General features: G+C 37.7%; 1 protein-coding gene across 6 annotated transcripts in view; it reads left to right on the forward strand.

The window, feature by feature from the left end:
- The first annotated feature begins 8,440 nt into the window (after window positions 1-8,440).
- Window positions 8,441-14,863, forward strand: part of sox6 (SRY-box transcription factor 6) — a 167,811-nt gene continuing 161,388 nt past the window's right edge. For 4 of the 6 annotated variants that reach the window (XM_046857349.1, XM_046857352.1, XM_046857353.1 and 1 more), the window contains exons 1-2: window positions 10,190-10,628; window positions 13,671-13,785. The gene's annotated coding sequence lies outside the window, so the exon portion shown is untranslated. Of the gene's footprint in view, window positions 8,466-8,894; window positions 8,915-10,189; window positions 10,629-13,670; window positions 13,786-14,863 lie in introns of those variants that run through there. The other 2 variants (XM_046857350.1, XM_046857351.1) reach the window with 2 other exon arrangements.

Below are 14,863 nucleotides of genomic sequence, written 5' to 3' on the forward strand. Positions count from 1 at the left end.
GTGAGTGAGTAAGTGAGTGGTGAGTGAGTGAGTGGTGAGAGTGAGTGAGGTGAGTGAGAGTGAGTGGTGGTGAGTGAGTGGTGAGTGAGGAGTGAGTGAGTGAGTGAGTGAGGTGATTGAGTGAGTGAGTGAGTGGAGTGAGTGAGTGGTGAGTGAGTGTGAGTGAGTGAGGTGAGTGAGTGGTGAGTGAGTGAGTGGTGAGTGGTGAGTGAGTGAGTGAGAGTGAGGAGTGAGTGAGTGAGTGAGTGAGTGGTGTGAGTGAGTGAGTGAGTAAGTGGTGAGTGAGTGGTGAGTGAGGAGTGAGTGGTGAGTGAGTGTGAGTGAGTGAGTGGTGAGTGAGTGAGTGGTGGTGAGTGAGTGTGTGAGTGAGTGAGTGAGTGGTGAGGAGTGAGTGAGTGAGGTGAGTGAGGTGAGTGGTGAGAGTGAGGTGAGTGAGTGGTGAGTGGAGTGAGGTGAGTGAGTGAGTGGTGGTGAGTGAGTGGTGAGTGTGTGAGTGAGTGAGTGAGGTGAGTGAGTGAGTGAGTGGTGAGGTGGTGAGTGAGAGTGAGTGAGTGAGTGAGTGAGTGGTGGTGGTGGTGAGTGAGTGGTGGTGAGTGGTGGTGAGAGTGAGTGAGTGAGTGAGTGAGTGAGTGAGAGTGAGTGAGTAAGTGAGTGAGTGAGTGGTGAGGAGTGAGTGAGAGTGAGTAAGTGAGTGAGGTGAGTGGTGGTGAGTGGTGAGTGAGGTGAGTGAGTGAGTGAGTGAGTGAGTGAGTGAGTGAGTGTGTGAGTGAGAGTGAGTGAGTGAGTGAGTGAGTGAGTGAGTGAGTGAGTGAGTGAGAGTGAGTGAGTGAGTGAGTGAGTGAGTGAGTGAGTGAGTAAGTGAGTGAGTGAGTGACGTATAAGGGACAAGTCCTTGGTTCCTGTCACATTCATGCTTATAACGTTTGCATATATTAATATACAATATGCGCATACCCAAGCGGCTCAAGAATGTGTTATGGCAACACATCTGTGGCACAATATAAAAAAACCTTGATAGTTCCTAAATCATATAATAAGATGTTGAGCGGTAAAAGTATATTATCATCTCCTCTTCTGATTCGCTCTTCATCTCCACTGACTGTCTGTAATGAATATTAATGCTTGTCTACCGAGTAACCAAAATTAAGCAGGTTTTCACTTCAGGTTCTACCAGATTCAATTACAAATCCAGTCAGGAGGTGTTCATGATTCCCAACGCATTTTTTTTGTCTCTTAAGACTTTTTTAAGATTATTTCTTGTCATGCTCTGTCAGAGATCCCTATTACATCTATTCTAAATTCTGTAACAGAGCGGGTGATGGTGTGAATTCTCAATGTCAAATAAAGATCTACTAAAGATCTTTGTTTAGAGAGAATGACTATGACATGTGATAGTGAGCACATCATCAATCAGATCAGCATGGTCTGGAAATTAGAAATTAGATTTATTTCTCTACTTATGCTTGTTTTGTTACCATATTTGTCACCGTCATGTGAGTACTGAGTTATTATATTTCAAGTAGCTGTGTTTTATCGTGTATCAATTTTGAAAAACTTTTACTTTACTGCACTGTTATGTGTAATATCTTACTTGTTACTCCAATACATTTAAAAAAGCATGCTGGTCCTCACTACTTTGAAATCAATACATAAACTGAGTTAAATAAAAAAATGTTGTAAGACCACAAGTGTAACCCTGTAGTTCTAGTGGGAGTTTATGTGGAGTAAGATATCTGTCTGCGTGTGTGTGTGTGTGTGTGTGTGTGTGTGTGTTTGTGTGTGAGTGTCATGACTTTAAAAATGTATAAAGTGCAGGAGAATGGAACATTGAACCTCATAGATGATTGAAATATACTTCTCATAGATCACTACTTTTACTTATGTCCATAAAAAAGCAAGAACGTATGTACTTTTTGTCAAGTAGAGTTGTAAAAGTAATACTTTTACTTTTACTGGAGTTGTATGTAGGCTGTGGATTAGTACTATTGCTCAAAAACAGAAATGATGTACTTTATCCATTAGTTGATAACATCAGATCCTATAAATCTCACTCCAAAATGATTATGATATGCACCATTTTTTTCTTTTATTAAAAAAAATATTTTATTAAAAAAAAGACCAAAGTCAGTGCAGTGTGCAGATTTACATTTACAGCATTTGGCAGGCGCCATTATCCAGAGAGACTTACAAATGATCTCATTTATACAACTGAGCAGTTGAAGGCTTTGTGGACCTTGCTCCAGGGCCCAGAAGCAGCAGCTTGGTGGTTCTGGGATTTGTATTTGCAACCTTTCGATCATAAATCCCACATCTTAACCACTGAGCTACCACTTTCCAGATCTTCACTTTAACTGAGGATTTCCACAACTACAGTGTAATTCTAGTTTTTGTGACTCCTAAATGACTTTTAAAACACCTACTCTGAAAAAACTTCTAGTTGGATTTCTATCTAGCTCACAATGATTTGTACATTCCTGTTGAAGGTACTTCCAATGAAATTGTTGTCCCTTTGTCATTTCATCTTCATCTGTCGAGTTCTCGTGTATCAAGTCAGAAGTTTTATTAGCAAAAATATATATTTTATGTGTGCTGTTGAAGTCTCTATCTCTACTCTACACGATTATAATGCAGGATAAGGAGTTCAATAACCACATGACGTTAAGCAGAGTGTAACACACAGCTAGATAGATAAACCTATTTATACCATTGTCATTTACCAGCATTGACAAGTTTAAAATCATTGATGGTAGTAGTGCAAAACTGACTAAATGGATAAAAATATAATGTGTGTTTGTGCCATATTACTACTAGTAATAAAGCTGTTGATGTTAACTCCTTGTGCCATTTTTTTGTTATAAATCTCTACTTCTTCACAAATTCTTCTTGTACCTTAGCCATATATCAAAATCACCATATTTACACAAAAACTACCAAAAAACACAAAAGATCATTAAGGTCATTAGGAAATGTGTACAATGTGTTGAAAGATTTATGATCAAACTCTTGATGTCACCCAAATGAGGATGGGTTCCCCTTTTGAGTCTGGTTCCTCTCAAGGTTTCTTCCTCATAACATCTAAGGGAGTTTTTCCTTGCCACAGTCACCATTGCTTGCTCATCAGGGATAAATGCACACCGTTCACCTTGACTGTTGATTTCTGTAAAGCTGCTTTGAGACAATGTCTGTTGTGAAAAGCACTATAGAAATAAACTTGACTTGACTTGACTTGACAATAGCTGTTTTACTCTGTATGGACCTGTATGTTACTATGGTTACAGAGGTTTATAAGGCAGCACATTCAATTAGAATGCTAATTAAACTGACCACAACTACATTTATGTTAAATGCTTTAAACTCACACTTCCTTCTAGCTAATAATCATCTAGGATTCAGGCTCATCTCTGTATAAATCGAATATAAGCACTTTCGGAAATGGAGCTGTATGTTTAATCAGAATAAAGTACCTGATGTAATTATTGTATAATGTTGAATAATGTCAGTGCAGAAGATCTACATATTGTATTCACTCACATATATGTAACACTCTGTAATGGTCTACTATCTTTAAACGTCATTTGTATCAGGTAAAAAAAGACTCAACTATTTGACTCTCAACTACATGACTCTAAACCAAATACAAATTATACAGATTAGTGATTATATTCTGGACCATTCCACTTCAAACACTGTGCTACTTCTCACCCATATTATTTTATTTAGCGCAAAAAAACAACAAAATATTCCCCACACTATTCCCTCCCAAGTTTTTCCTATCTATAATTAAACGTCTCAGAATCGACACAGAATCTCTTAATGAACTACTTTTTCCAACCGCTAACATTCTCTTCCTGTTTTTTTTTCTTCTTCCTGCCGCATAATAGCTTGCAGTTTGTCATTTTCTCCCCTTTTTATGTGCTGACTTGACCTGAAACGATCAAAACGTGAGAAATCATGATGTAAAAGCAGACCAAGGCTTACATGTTGAGGGGATTGAAGGGAATAATAATAATAATAATAATAATAATAATAATAATAATAATAACTATTATTATTATTATTATTATAATTATTAATGTTATTTTGTTATTATTATTATTATTATTATTATTATAATATAATAATAATAAATATTTTTTATAAAAATAATAGAAAAATATACAGTTTTAACTATTAGTGGTTGCATAGATAAAAACCAGTTCAAAGCTTTCTATAAAAAAAAAAATTGTGGTTCTGCATAGAACATTTCAGTGTTTTTCAAAAACTTTCAATATTTGAGTTCTGTTTTGGGAAGCTTAGAACATCATATTTATATCTTTATCCTAAGAATCCTTAAATATAAACCCGTAAATTTCCAGTAAACTCTTAAAGAACTCCATATTATTGTTCACTGTTTTTGTTTTAACACCTAGAACATTTCAGGTGTTATGTGTCTTGGGTATTTAGCTGTCGTGTTGATCCTTTAAGGGTTTTTAATGGTTTCTTATATAAGAGCTATAGATGCTCGCTAAAAGGAACCATTTTCTGACATGGAACCACTCTATTGTAGATTTATACAGAACACATTCCAAATGAAAAATCTTTAGATAAGAACCCTTTATTACCTATAAACAACTCTATATTACTGTTAATTATTTTTCTCTTTTGAAAAGGTTGAATAATTTAGGGTCTTCCGTATCTTAAAAACTCTCTACTTTGAACCCCTTTCTGAAAGCAAATTTCTTTATTGTAGATTTATACAATGAAAGCCCTCAGAGACACAACTGTGGAAACTTTAGGTTAAGAATATTTCCTTATTTGATGAACCTTTAAAAAATCCAAAAAATTCTTTACGGTTTTTATTTTTATTTTGTAGAACTTTGTAACATTTGAAATTATTTAAAGAGGTTCCTCTTGGGTTCATCAAGCATCCTTTAAGGTTCTTAGGATCATTATGTGTTTTATGTGTTACAATATTTGTTCATAGGAAAGCACATTTTCAAACTGTTTTAAGATCATTCTTTGTAGAATTCCTGGCAAGAAAAAACTAATAATTTTCAATGTTCTAATATTGTAGGATTAATAAAACATGGGGTGTTCAGTATATGTTCTGTGCCTTCTTGTAGACAAACATACACATAGCAGCAGTCCTTAGTTCCCTCTTAGCTCTTACCATCTGTGCAATCGAGATTTTTCTGAGCAAAGTCCATACAAGGCATTTTTGCAAGCAGCAGACAAATATATTCGTGAAGGGTTCTTCACTGTTCCCGAGTAATCACAACAAATCACGCAGCCCTCTCCGTATTCCTCCTGACACAAGAGCTCGCCCTAATTAAACATGCAGAATGCCAGAGGAACACGTGTTAATTTAATGTAACAAAAATGTTGATTTTTATGCAGTCCTCTCTGAAATATTAATAGAGCAGGCTTTTTGCATTTCGCAACGTATCAAAGTGTTTCACGACATGTTAATGAGATGCGTGCTGCCTCGTTCTCTAACAAGCTGGATGGGAACATTCTTCCAGACCAGGCCTAGAGGCCTTAAACCTTCTGCCCGAGTGCCACAGAACCCCATAATTGCTGCTCTAAAAGACCAGTAATGACCTCCTGTTTTTAAAAATTATTCAAAAGGCATAGGACACATCTATGTAGAAGCACTGAAGCCCCATGCAAAATGCTGCAAATAAAACAAACATCTTTCTTTCTGCATATCAGATGATAAACCTTTTTATAACAAGATGTGGTGTAGGAGTTGCCTCATCATGTTTTTTTTTTTCACCTTTCTCTCTTTTTCCCTCTGTTATTTCTGGATTTCTCATCTCTGTTGCCTTGGATTTATTATTTTGCTCTTCAGTTGCTCAAGGCTATTCTCAAATCACTTCTTGACTTTTCTGAATTTATTCGATTGTGCCTGAAGCTAGTTGTGTTTGGTTGGCTCCAGAACACTCATTATAATTATCATTAAACCGAGCACAACGTTACTATAGCGAATGTGTTTCTGTTTAGTGACTATCTCACCTGTGACGTGTGTGATCCTAAAGGATTAAATCATGTGTTTAGCATTTATTTCTATTGATACACTCTTCAATGGGGTGTTGGAGGAGCCCTTAACTTTCTAAAATCATTTTAATCAACTCCTTTGATTAAGTTTGATAAGTTAACAGGGTTAAAAAAACATTCCCTCAAAAGCGTAACTGTCAAATGTGTACTCTACATTTTAAAAAGAGTGGATTGTGCAACTAATACCAGCAGGTGCCTGAAGAATGATCTTTTTATAAATGAGGGTGAATTTGAACTCTACAAACACCAGAGTATTGCTTTAAGTTTCGGTCTTTAACTTCCTAATTCTGGTCTGTTTAGAACCCTGTTCTGAGAGCGAATCTTGAATTGTACTCTTCTTGAAAGATCATTGAACACTGATTGTCTAAATTATTATTTATTGTTATTAACTTGCTAACATTCTGACTGTTTTGAAGCACTTCAAATTATTTTGAAGCCTTGAATACTGTTTTGAAAGGTTAATACTCTGTCGAACTGTTTTCGAAAGATAATTTCACAATAAACACAATCGAGTTCTAAATTTTAAGATGCTAAAAGTTTATTTATTTAGTCAACACTTTAAAAACGTATGACCTTTTTGCAAATGGTGTACAGTATGTGTGTAGTTTAGATGCCAAATGACTGCACAATAATCTCTTCTTACTGCTTAGAACCTGTGAGGTGGTTGACATTTATTTATCATGTAGGTCGTTTGTGTTTTTTTGAAGGCTCCTCAGACAATTAAGGATATTTTTTTGTTGTAAAAAACTGGTGTAGAGGTGGAATTTCTGTCAGTGATCACTGTAGAACATTCTCCCAGATAAACTACTGATGAATCTTCTAAGCATCTAAACTCAAAGTGCTCTCTTGGAGAAAAAAAGGTTCCACACTGGTTGCTCATCAAGGGTTCATTAGGTAATGGTACTTGACCATCTTTTGCATACAACCTGTTGTGACAACAGAAGCAAAAAGAAGAAAAAGAAGAAGAAGAAGACTAACAGCAACAAGAAACATATATATTTTGTACATTTTGAGAAACCGGCTTAATAATTTGATTCCTTGAATAACTTTAAGACGTTTAAAATACAAACTGAACACGTGTTTCTAAACATTTATATCATAGTAAACACAAAAGCGTCAGTTCTGGCATAAACATAACACTCACCATCCTACAAATTAACGAATCGGCAATGAAACACAGGTGCAGTTCCGGAATTGACCCTTAGGTGGCGGTTGAGGCCCATAGATCGATCTCAGGCACGAGACCTAAAGTCAGTGTAAACGAAAAGGGTTTATGAACCGTTATTTAATCGCTTCAAAGGATGTTTTGGTCGAATCTTAAAAGCACTAACGATTACCGAAAATTATGAAATTAAAATGTGTATATTTGGACTTAGTCTATATATTGGAAAATGGTTTATAAAAATAATTAGTAAACTATTCCCATTTTAATAATCAGACAGTAGAGAAAGATTGCTATATATTGCTATACTAACACACACACACACACACACACACACACACACACACACACACACACACACACAGATTATTAGGTGCTAATACTTATACTTAAAATCAAACCCTATTGCCATACTACCAAAGTGTGTGTTATAAGTGTACAGGTGTGTGTTATAAGTGTACAGGTGTGTGTTATAAGTGGTGAGATCTGTGGAAGATGCTATACGTTATAAAATGCTACAACCTTTGGACATGTTTTGGATAAGGGCTTTGTTGCACATCTTTAAAAGAGATTTAGTGTTTCTTCTTCATTTCTAGCAAAAGCTTTGATTTGCGACGTGACAAACACAGGAGGTGAAGCTCATCTTAATGATCATTGGCATTGAAATAGACTAATGATGTATATATTAAACACTATTCACTTCATTTATTGTTTTCCTGCAATTTGAGAATTTGTTCTCTACAAAAGAAAAGAAAAAGTTTTAACAGAAAAAAAAACTCTTCTGCCTTGAAGTCAATGTTCCCCGTGAATAATTAATCTACTCTTTTACTCTTTTTTTTGCTGCTCATAGAAGCCGGGGGACGAGATGTGACGCGTGGATAGGATTTTTTTTTCCTTTTTCTCCTTTTTCTTCTCAGGAACAAAGGGAATGTGAAAATGGGGAAAAATGAAAGACAAGAGCCGGAGAGTAGATGTGAAGAGATGTTGCGAGATGTTGTGAAAGGACATCTCTCTCTCTCTCTCTCTCTCTCTCTCTCTCTCTCTCTCTCTCTCTCTCACACACACACACACACACACACACACACACACACACACTCTCTCTCTCTCTCTCTCTCTCACACACACACACTCTCTCTCTCTCTCTCTCTCTCTCTCTCTCCTGACACATTCTTTCTCCTCCTCTCTCCTCTCTCCGCTCCCTCTCTTTAGCCCTGTGTGACTCTTCTGTTAACAAACGTCATTTTCTTCTGCATCTCTCCTTGTAATTGTAAGTACAATTTTTGCTATTTTACACATTGTTGTCTTTCTTTGGGTTTTTATTTCATTATGATTTATTTACTTTATTAGTTAAAAAAAGATTCATGAGCTACTCAAGAGAAATGTATCTGCCAATTTCTTTCTTTCTTTCTTTCTTTCTTTCTTTCTTTCTTTCTTTCTTTCTTTCTTTCTTTCTTTCTTTCTTTTATTTGTCTCATCTTTTCTTTTCTTTTTTATACCCTGACACACCTTCCAGTGGAATTGACAGCACAGTTCACAAGGGTCTCCTTGATCCAAATGACTGATGGCCTGCTATTGATTTCACCTGGTTCTTACAAATAGTTTTCTATCCTGACACTCTATTCTGTGCGTTGTATATGAGATTGGAGTAAATTTTACTCAGGTTTGGGTTTGCACTGGACAAACGACACATTGAGAAGACATAAGAAGACATTTAAAGTTGGTACCAGTTTCATATATTTTAATTCCTTTTTATTTTATTACATGTGTATAGAGGTGCTTCTGGTTATAACATGAAATATGATTGAGATTTAGTTGTGTTGTGTTGCTTCTACAGAAATACAGCCGATTCTTTAAAAAAAAAAAAAAGGAAGAAGATAAAACGAAATTGGGTAACACAATGTCACGCAAGCAATAATAATCTGCATTAATTTGCCTGGACAGTATCTTATTCATTATATAAAAATGCTGAGAGGTTTTTATTATTAGTTACTAATTGCATACTGTCCCCTCTGCCCTGAATATTACACCCGGTTAAAGTCGCTTGAACTGTAATTTAGGTTTTTAATACGCATAGTTTTTTATTATGCACCTGAATTCCTCCAACAATTACAAGACGATTGTTTTGCTTTTTTTTTTATTTATACAATTTACAGTCTGGTGCACTCACCACTGCGTCTCTACTAACAACAGATGGTATACAATCATCAGAAAAAGGACATCATAGAGATTTATATATCATGTCTTTAAGTTCAGCTTAAACTTAGAAATTTTTTTTTCTCTCCACTTTAGCTTGAGTCAGTGTTCGTGTGTGTGTGTGTGTGTGTGTGTGTGTGCGTGCGTGCCCGCGCGCGCGTGCGTGTGCGTGTGTGTGTTCATTCAATATATCAATGCAGTAGGCTATAGCCTCGAGCAACCCAAGTCAAGTCGCTTAATCCTCTGTACAAAAAGAGCAAATATCGGGTCACACCTGAAGGCCGACACGCTCACTTTAACGAGCAGGACGATCAAATAAATAACGAAACAATTTTTCAAAAACATGTGTGATAAGCCATTATACTCAGGCATGATGCAGTGTCTCTGATGCACGGTTTTTTTATCCGCATATTATATTATATCTGCATCAGTTCACTTTCAGGATCAGCTGTAAACTCGTATTGCGCTTTGTGTTAAAAAAAAAGAGAGAAAAAGTGTGCTGTCCCGATCCTAGGAAGTGTTTCTCCTGTTGCAAAGGTACTTCAGATTTTCTTCACATTATGAAGGCAATGAGCACCCTTGTAGAAGCTTTAATCCGTGGACTTGACCGTGCATTCATTGATTTAGTTAATGCATCATGTCATGGGCGCTCTTTAATTTTTTTTTTTTTTTTTGGAGAGGCCACAATCGCTGTTCCTTCACCCCTCCCTGCTGAAGCCTCCTATTCTCTCTCTCTCTCTCTCTCTCTCTCTCTCTCTCTCTCTCTCTCTCTCTTGTCTGGGAGGGGGAGCCCTGCCTCTTTTGCCTTGCTCACATCAATGCCCCTGGCCACTCACTTTCTGATGTTGCACGACGGGAAATGCTTTGAATGCTTGCGACATGGCCGCGCACATTGATTGCCAAGATTGACAGCAGCTCTCCGCCGTCTTGTTCTTGTTCTTCTTCTTCTCCTTCTTCCTCTTCTCGTCCTTCTTCCTCCTCTCCTGTCCTTGTTTTCTGTTCTGCACACCAGCGGGGACAATCCGGTAGCAGAGCAGCTCGTCTCCTAGAAACATTTTTTTTGACAGTTTTCAACAAAACTCGCTCTGCGCTCTGCTTTTTCCACTTTTGAATTTTTTTTTCCGGCGAGACTGTTTTGTTTTGTTTTGTTTTTCTTTTGTTTTGTTTTTGTACCGATTCGGGATACGACGTAAAAGACAACGAGACTGAGGTTTGACTCCGCGTGCTTCCCATCGAGGTAAACTTTTTTTTGTGTGTTTCTTCTAAATATTCCTCCCTTTACTTTCTCCTCTTTCTAACCTGTTGTTTGTTGGCGTCGGTTCTCGGACGTTTCGCGTGCAGCGTTTCGCTGTGCGCGCGCGTGTCCCCCCCGGTTCCACGTTTTGCGCTTGTTTTGTGTAATGATCTGCGCCAGAACATGACAAGAACATGACAGGGAGTTGGGGTGAAGTATGCATCTGGGATTAGCGTGTCTTGTTTGCTTGTTGTTGTTGTTGTTGTTGGGATGTTGTTTATCGCGGTGATCGCCTGCTTGTCGGGTTGACAGCGGGGCTGAACTTGTAGCGGTCCGCTTCTCGGGTTGCCAGTTTTCTGTTTTATATTTTATTATTATTATTTTGTAAATCTCTTTCACATGAGCACACTTTGTGGCCTGCAAAATAAAGTAAAGATTTCCCATTTTGCACTGTTTCTTGTTTTTAACTGATCTACGTTCATCCGCTTAAACAAAAAGAAAAGAAAGAAGAATCCGACAATATCATGTTAAAATTCCAGAAGCAATATCAGGGTGGTATCCTGTTAAAATGCAACAACAACAAAATTACAACTCGGTGCCCCCCATTTTGTTGTTAATAATATGTCTCGTGGTTATCGTGGATGGCAGATAAAGTTCCCCAGTTCGGGAAGCAATTTCACTTTTCGTCCACACAGCGGTACTCTTCATTATCAGCGGCGCACAGAGCGCAGATCAGATTCCACCTCCTTCCAGCTTTCTGTCTCAAATCACAAAATAATACTTATCATCATCATCATCATACCTGAAAAGAATCATTTTAATAATAAATGGGGTGTAAACGGTGCATGGATCTGTCCTTAAGACAATCTGGTGCCAGAGTGTGTGTGTGTGTGTGTGTGTGTGTGTGTGTGTGTGTGTGTGTGTGTGTGTGTGTGAGAGAGAGAGAGAGAGAGAGAGAGAGTTAAAAAAAAGCGTGGAAATTCTTCTTGGCTTCACTTTCCCTCAGAGGTCAGGAGAATTGACCCCAGAAGAATGCATAAGCCATAAATTAAATTGAAGTGTTCATCCATTTAGAGACAATACACAACTTTGGACAGGCAAGCCTACTTTTAGAGTGGAGTGTGTGTCTAGAAAAATCTATAAAAATCCAAAGAAGTTATAAAAATGTTTTTTTTTTTAATTCTAATATTTTCTTCTTTTTATAAAGTGTTGAGGATAAATTGTTTAAATGAATACACAGGGGCTTTGGGCTTTGAGGAGTTCATGGAGTGCTGTACAGATTTAAAGAACTTACTCCAGCACTAAATAGTTTTAAAAGTGATTTTCACCTTGATACCGTTTCCAGAATTGTGGGCTCTGTAAAAAACCGGAGCAGCGCGCGCGTTTCCAGTTCTATGAACATTTTTCATAAATGTATCTCTTTGTAATATTAATTCACCACATTCTTTTATTTCTATACATTCTTTTATTTCTATACATTCTTTTATTTCTATACATTCTTTTATTTCTCTCTCTCTCTCACACACACTCTCTCTCTCTCTCTCTCTCTCTCTCTCTCTCTCTCTCTCACACACACACACACACACACACACACACACACACACACACACACGCACACACGCACGCACACACGCACGCGCGCCCAGGACAACATGATTTCCTAAACACACAGTGTGTGAAGGTATTAAAAGAGCACGCGGACTTGCAGTGCGTGTGAACTTTGCCTGTGTGACAGAGATAGCTCATCATCTAAAGGGTGTTTCCCTCCAAACTAGAGCCTCTCTCTCTCACACACACACACACACACACACAAACACACATGAATTGATAAGCGACTGTTCGACTCCTGGACATGAGCTGATAACATTTTTAATAAGAAACACAGTATTATGACGCCTTTATGTTTTTTTTTTTTTTTTTTTTAGGAAACTGGAACCTCCTTGTTGATTTATTTCATAGAAAGGAAAAGCATTTTTTTCAATCATGTGAGCAAAAACTATTTGATGAAATTAATTCTTTGGAATTGTTTCCTTCTCTGTGTCTCTGTCAGTGTGTCTGTATAAAGTCGGAAAGAGACACAAAAGCCGTGTTGTTCCGGGACGCAATCGGACACCTTAATTAAAGCCAGCTTAACTTTCTCTCCCTTCTTGAGCTGTACATTGTGACCAGTGTGCAGAAGGTATAAGAATAACCAGCTAATAATACACTCTTGTATTAAGTGAGACGGGCTGTTTGAAAAGTAGCCCCCCAACCACCACCAACACTACCTACACCTTCTCCTCTTCTCCACCACCACCACCACCACCACCTCTCTGCTCGTCCCAGTGTTGGGTCGAAGCTGATCCGCTAATGGCATTCTGGTTTGAACAGTTGCCGTGCCGCTGTGTGTGTGTGTGTGTGTGTGTGTGTGTGTGTGTGTGTGTGTGTGTGCAGCTTCCCTCATAAGGTAAGAAGGCAATGGAAGTCCAAATGGCGCGTTTATAATTAGACCGCCGATTCAGCACATTGTCCTGATTATTGCTGGGCAGGGGATGTGCCCCACTGTCCTCTCCTCTCCTGTCATCTCCTGTCCTGGGAGGTCCTGAGCTCTCAATGGACATGTCCCCCAGCCCACCCCCGACCCGCCGCGCGCGCGGGCGTGTGTGTGTGTGTGTGTGAATGTGTGTGTGCGCGAGGTACATCCAGAGAGATAGAGAGATTCTTGATGGGATCTGACGATTGTTTTTCATTTGTCGCGTTTGCATTAAATGAAGCCGCTTGTTATTAACACCTCCATAACACTTTTATTTCAAACAAACGATTCACGCATGTCAATAGTGGATGCATTGCCCAGACATCTAGATTGTATCCTGATTGATGGATTGATCATCATTTATACACCAATAATCAACAGTAATATATATTTTAAAACATGCAATATTTTAAAGCACCAAATACCAAACACCCGAACACCGTGGATAACTTTTTTTTTCTTCTTCCTTAAAATAAATGTCTTTAAAGAAAGACATGCATTTATCTTGTTTCCTCCTTTCTTCCCCTGTCCAGAATTGTCTGCGCGTGGCTCAGCGGAAACACCGTGCCGTCGCGCGCGCTGTGCACAACGTGCCGTTTCCTGTAGCCGGGGATCTGGAGCGCGAAACATTTGTCGCATATGGTGCCGGTAAGTATTGTGCGTGCGCGCGCGAGTTTCTTCTACTTTTTTTTGTGCACAGTAGAAAATCTTTCTTTCTTTCTTTCTTTCTTTCTTTCTTTCTTTCTTTCTTTCTTTCTTTCTTTCTTTCTTTCTTTCTTTAATTATTATTATTATTATTATTGTTTGCGTTTGCCTTTGTAGCGCGAGCGCGCAGCACCGCGCCGTTCCTTCTGTGCTGGTCGCTCGCGCTGGATCACGTGCGCGCGCGCGCTCTCCGGAAAGCTGCCGGCTTTCCTCCTTCTAGTCTTTAGTCCGCGCGCACTTTCAGATTGAAGGGTTTTTAGGGTGTGTGTTTGTGTTGGTGGTGGTTTAGTTTAGTTCAGTGTGCATGTAGATTTTTTTTTTACAGTAAGCATTACAGCACGCGCATGTATGTACAAACAAATCCACAGATTTTGTTCTCATCTAAAAGCAAACAATTGTATATATATATATATATATATATATATATATATATATATATATATATATATATATATATATATATTTTATTATTATTATTTTTTTTTTTTATTTTTGCATGGAGGATGCAATAAAGGAAAGCGATAAAGCAAAGCCACGACGTGCATGTGATCGTGCTGGATTATTATGAAGTATTTAATCAGATTAGAGCGATCTGTTACAGTTGAGTCCATGATAAAAAAAACCCATCAATTTAAGTAAAAGCGAACGCATTCCTGTGCTTTCATTAGCGAAAAATTAAATAAAATAAAAACAATAAATCTAGCACGGTGTGTTTATCTTTAAAAAGTATCTTGCTTTCGTGATGTTTATTTTCATTAAAGAAATGTGTAATAAAACGCACATTTCTTTTGATTATAGGACGATTTTTGTTTGCTTATTTAAATAGTCGAACTTGTACATTTCTTACAATAAAAGCTAGATATTCATTATAAGCAGCGTTCCCATTCTTCATTTTGGAGACAGAACTCTTTTTATTAAATTATTCCAAAAATGTCCTTTCTCTGTGAGTAAACATTCACACTCAGTGCTGCAGCATTTTACTCGGCAACACCCAATCCGTTTAAATTATTCTATTCTAAAT

This window comes from Silurus meridionalis, chromosome 9, assembly GCF_014805685.1.
Source record: "Silurus meridionalis isolate SWU-2019-XX chromosome 9, ASM1480568v1, whole genome shotgun sequence".
NCBI lineage: Eukaryota > Metazoa > Chordata > Actinopteri > Siluriformes > Siluridae > Silurus > Silurus meridionalis.